This window comes from Limulus polyphemus, unplaced genomic scaffold (genome assembly GCF_000517525.1).
Source record: "Limulus polyphemus unplaced genomic scaffold, Limulus_polyphemus-2.1.2 Scaffold2995, whole genome shotgun sequence".
Classification (NCBI taxonomy): Eukaryota; Metazoa; Arthropoda; class Merostomata; order Xiphosura; family Limulidae; genus Limulus; species Limulus polyphemus.
In genome coordinates this window covers 8188-14162 of record NW_013668605.1, presented here as the reverse complement: position 1 = coordinate 14162, position 5975 = coordinate 8188, and the positions used below count along the sequence as shown (strand labels likewise).

Sequence of the window (5975 nt, the reverse complement as noted above, 5' to 3'; positions counted from 1 at the left end):
GAAATTCTTACTCTTAATTTTTACACTTTCAGCTAACCTTTTCTCATACATTCTTTTTGATGTCCTAATTTCCTGTTTCACTACCTTTCTTGATCTTCTATAATCTCCAAAATCTCTTGTCATACTAGTCAACTTAAATTTCTTAAATTTATGATGCTTTTCTTAAATTTTATCTCTTAATCTCTTTGTGAGTCAACCTGTTTTTTTACTTGCAGCTACCCTTTTCTTTCTATAAGGAATATGTTTACCTTGAATACTTAAAAAATTTCCACATCTGATCAGTGTCTCCACATAACTCAGCTGCTCAACTCACAACAGATAATTCTTGTTGCAGCCCTTCAAAATTTGCTTTTTTGAAATTTGTAACCAAAATATCATTATTCCTTATTTCCATATGCAGCAAAACATCAAACCTAATACAGCAATGATCACTTGCACCTAGAGGTTCCCCAATTTCCACCCTTTTGATCATTTCTGCATTTGAACTTAACAATAAATTTAAAATACCATTGTTTCTAGTAGGTTATTTGACTAACTTCCTGAACAGTTTCCAAAAACCTTTCTCCCTTATGGTTTGACTCTAGCATTTCCCAATTTATATGCCTGAAATTAAAATCACCCATTATGACTTCAGCTGAAATCTTAATCTCATTGTAAATTTTCTCAATAATTTCATCAGTATCATTTGGTGGTCTGTAACAAATTTCCAATAAACACCATTTCCCTTTATATTAACTAATAGAAACTTAAATGGATTCAACTTCCTTGCTATTATCTTTGATATCCTCAACTTAAAGAGGATGTAACTCACATTTTACATAGAAAGCCACTCCCCCCCCTTTCTTTAATACTCTATCCCTATTAAATAGGCTGTAATCCTGTATTTCAAAGAAATTTCTGTAATCAAAATCATCTACATTTAACCATGTTTCAGTTATTCCCATCAAAATACTTCATTCCTACCAGTGCTCTAAAGTCATATATCTTATTTCTTATACTTATGCCTTACAATAGTAATGATTAACTTCATCCTTATAACTACTTCTATACTCAATTCCTATGCTAAACTTTTCTCTGTCTGTTATTCTTTTTCCATTTAGTTTTCCTGGCCAACACAGTAAAATAAAACTGTTATGAAAAATTTAAATGGCAAAGAAACACAATAGTAAACAGTAGTCTCCTGTGAAAAAACATGTATCAACAATGCTCTGCCAATCGAGAAAGTGAGGATTGAGCAGGAATAGCAGAGGGAGCTAGCTGCACCAGTATAGGTGGCACAATACTATTGGCAGAGAGTACTCACTTGATGTGTACATGTTCAGAAATGGTGCAACATTGATTGGGTATATACAATGGTGTACTGATTGCAAACATTTTTTTAGCAATGTTTAGAGGGCAGACAAACATCAAGATAACTTTGTAAGAGGTAAAACTGTATCAGAAATAACAGCCCATGTACATTATCTGAGGCTATTCATGCATATCTGAACATGAAAGAAACAAAATAATTCAAAATGAAAACTCAAAGTTGTGAAACTATATTGAAAATTATGTTACTTACAGGATTGAGAGAGAACTATAAAATGTAATGGAAACTAAAAATATGCTATGAAAGATACAAAACCTAATATATGAATAATTGTATGTTCAATGAGTTGTCAATAGCACTTCCTATAAGTATGCATTGACAAAATAAGGACTTTTCACAAACCATACATAAAACATAAGTAGCTCATGTTATTTGGTATGGACCTTATAATCTCTATATAATTACTACAACTAGAATATTGAACTGGAAATCAGAAACTGACACATTAATCACAAAAATGTGATAATGGAAGCATACACCATTTCTTATTTGATCAAAAACTGTAAAATATTATGACATATTTTGATTTCTAGTTCATATACAAACTTTGATGACTTTTTCCAGTATACGCAACTTACAAAGCACATCAAAGACATATTTATGTGCAAGCTTCTTTGAAGATTCCTTGGAATAGAAAAACAACATATAACATATCCATATATCCCTGCTTTTATGATACTTATAAATATACCACAATGCTTACAATAGTTGTCCTGTAATCATATTCATATATATCCAGATTTGTCATGCAACATGGCATGTGAAATATGTTAGTATTAATATAACATGCAGTTATGTAGCTTATAAATATCTGTAATTAGCATATATTATCATATGTGCAACTCAACCTAGAATATTGTATATTGTGGTATTAACCACTGTAGTCAAAGAAATTCATCTTTTGTTCTTTTTACTTCAACTTACCATCATACAAGGGTTAAATAACCATTACCGCATCACAGAATGCGAATCAAAACAAGACCTTGTGCTGATCAATTTTGATCTTGTATCACACTTACTGCTAACCAATAAAAGAGCCATGTAAGAAAAAGAATAAAATATTATCAGATATTATTTGTATAGCTTCACCTGTGGCACCTAAAACAATTACATGTCAGGACCATATCTGTCATCACACTTTAAGAGTCAAGTTATACAGGCTATCATGAATTAGATTATTCCATTGCCCCTTTCAAAGAACAGAAACTTCCTACAAACTGCCGACAGTGCACACATTTCCATTTTCACCAGGTCTTGTCCCACTGCACAAAACTTAAAGAGGGATGATATGATTACAATCGGCAAAATCACTGACATAGGACCTTGTGAATACCAAGTGGCATTCTGACATTGTAGCTCTAATCATGCTGGAGAAACAACACCTCAGCAAGGGGTCATAACTGATCCCCAAAACTGGACATTGTGCAGTAATGATCCTCAGTTTGTAACCAAAACTGTCTGCAAGATGTGTATGAGGCATGAAGATAAACTGAAATCAAACAGAAACTTCAATGATGTATTCATATAAAGAATTTCAGGAACTTCTTTAAAGAAGAATTGTATAGTTAAACACAAAAGGTCTGTTCAGCATTTTAGAGTGGAAAGAACTGATAAAGGGGCTATGGCACTTATAGATATATACAAAACTACTTCAGTTGGTAAGTTTATGATATCACAATAGAATCACGTGTTATTGAATTTTCAGTTTATGCTTTGTTTGTTATAAACACTCAAGTGAAATTTCCTAAAATATCACAAATTACAAACAAATAAAATCCAGAAAACTGGTTATAATTATTTATTAACCTCCAATGACAAAGCCTAGATTTAAAGGTTATAATTAACCTTCACTGACAAAGCTTAAATTTAAAACCAAAAAAGTTTATTTTTTAACTGCTTTTCTTTTCAACTAATGGCTAGAATCAATATGTAAGTATGTGTATCTTCACTTTACAAATGTTGGGTTCAACTTATGTAAATATTGATAATCCTAATAATTAATAATTGTATCTAAATCTTATATGAAAAGATTTGATTTTTTTCTGCAGGTGTTTACATGAAAAATGCTGAGACTATGGGACATGAGAAGGTGGGAAAGCTTATTCATATCACCTACTTCATGGCTAAGGAAGAGATAGCTTTCATACAATTTCCTAACATTGCTAAAATGGAAAAGAAGCATTAAATAGATGTTGGTGATACTTACCTGAACAATATTACCTGCAGGGAATTTATAAACTGTATAGGCCAGCATCTACTAAATAAATTATTTAGATTTGTGACAAACAGCAGATTTTTCTGCTTGCTAACAGATGGCAGTACTTATACTTGTGTTCATAAAAAGATTTTGTTTATATCATTTTCATTGGAAGCAATGGAAATTTAAATGTAAGCTTATCATTGTGAGATGTTTCTGACGGATCTGCTGAGGGTCTGAAAGCAATGACTTACAACAAATTTGAGTTAATGGACATCACTAATTTTGAATCGAAACTCATAGAACTAGGTTCAAATGATGGAAATATTAATCTTGGTGCCAAAAAAGGAATGAGAGATAGATGTTCCTTTTCTGGTGTCCATACATTGTTTTAATCATAGGCTGGAACTAGCTGTTCATGACACTTTTAAGAAAACCAAGATATCAGATGTCTATACTGATCTAATGGAAATCTATTATCTGTATCAGAATGGTCCAAAAAATTATGTGGATTTCATGAGCTTGGTACAATTATGGAAGAGCAGGTCATAAGGCTCAGAAAGACAAATAGAACCTGATAGGTTCAGCACAAAATGTTGGCATCCCAACATCTGCTCAAATGCTACTCACAAGAATATATAACTGTAAATGAAAACAACATAAAAGCTAAAGGAATCTTGACAAGGATTACAAAATTCTCACTTATAGTGTATTTACTTCTCCTGGAAATACTTCTGCATTAATTTTCAAGGTTTTCCATAGCATGGAAAAAATATGCCATTGAAATTTCACTAATCCAAAACTATTAGATAAAAAAAAAAACTTAAAAGCCAGCCATTGTCATTCATGTATTTATCAAGCTTTCTCTTAAACTCACTTCACAACATCTGAAGACAACTTACTAAATAATGTAAATCCTTTTCTTAACTCTCTCAACATGGGCTCAGTCAATCTGACCAACCATGTGAGCTCTTTGTGCTTGTTTAAGGTATTTGTAAATTTAATACTTCTAACTTTCAATATAGTGTATATCTTAACAAAATTTGGCAATCTTTCAGTTAATATTATAAGTCTTTCAAGCACAAAAAATCATATTGTTTAGAGAAGTATTTTTAATACAATAAAATCAAGATTTGCCCAAGAATATATTGAGTATTTGTTTTGAATGGTCTGTGTGCAAAGTAGTTTTCATGTTAAAATTAAAACAAACTTTTCCTTATTTAAAAAATCTCAAATTGCCTTTGTGTAATCCCTAAAACCTCCTAAGTGCATTTAAAATTTTTTTTCAGTAAAACTATATAGTTTATCTGTTAATTTCTCTACCCTATCTCAAAACAGAATCAGTTAATCCAACCGACCATGTAACCATCCAAAAAAAAAAAATTACCCTATTTTTGTTTCAAGAATGACTTCAAATTGTAACAAAACTACATTCATTTATCTTAAGTAGCTCTAAGTTTGTAACAGTATACGTCTATTTATAATTAAATTTTATTGTTTTATTGCCCTTTGAACTGTGTCTAACTACTATTCACACCATTATAAGTTGCAAATCACTCGGGGAATGTGCAGCTCACGTTATGCTTACGAATTTCATTATCCACGAGCTGCTCGTGTGCCTCATGAAACATTATTATTATAATAATATTATTATTATTTATTTTACCTAATCTAATCTTAACTGACCTAACAGGATCCGTATTCTTACATTTTAGTTACTTTTATAATTATACATAAAGAATAAACATGAAAAACAAGAAATAATATACTTAACCAATCTTCTTTTTCCTTGGTGTCGATTGTCCAAAAGAGTTTACCATAATTATTATATACTAATTATAATAATACACTTAATAATTTTTATTTAATTAAATAATGCACTAAACAATATAGATTAATAACATGCAAAAAGTAAACAAATTCCCTTACCTCTCCAAATATTTCTGGTTTACTAACTATGAGACAAGAGTCGTTAACTTCCTCATGGGAACGATGTTGATACTCTGAGTGAAATTGACATTTAAATGTTCTGAGCATAGCATTATACAACACATCAGTTGATAGATGAAAACCTCGACTTTCTGTTGGTTATAAGTAATATATAATTAAGCATAAGAGAGAACTAATAACAAATCCTGAAAGAGAAGATGTGACAGGTGGGGTTTGATTTTCTATTTCATAGCTCTGTAACCAAAAAAATTGAAGACTATAAACAATATGGCTTGTTGGAGCAATGACAATTTTATAGTGAGTAATTTATGTCTAATTTCATACTTTTCCAAGGGGTGGTGGATGAAATAGAGAAGACAAGATGCCTAGAGAAAATGTCACACGTGTCACACTATGGAAAATTCAGAATTTTTTAAATATTGCCTTGTAGAATTAAAAACTTAAAACTTGTATAGTATT

General features: G+C 30.9%; 1 protein-coding gene and 1 long non-coding RNA gene across 6 annotated transcripts in view; one reads left to right on the top strand and one right to left on the bottom strand.

Moving 5' to 3' along the window:
- Window positions 1-5631, top strand: part of LOC111088019 — a 24249-nt gene extending 18618 nt beyond the window's left edge. The window contains exon 4 of the long non-coding RNA XR_002612641.1: window positions 5534-5631. This is a non-coding gene — a long non-coding RNA (uncharacterized LOC111088019). The remainder of the gene's footprint in view (window positions 1-5533) is intronic.
- The window catches only part of LOC106468401 (zinc finger Ran-binding domain-containing protein 2-like), a 100032-nt gene that overhangs the window by 88918 nt on the left and 5139 nt on the right, over window positions 1-5975 (bottom strand). The window lies entirely within an intron of this gene.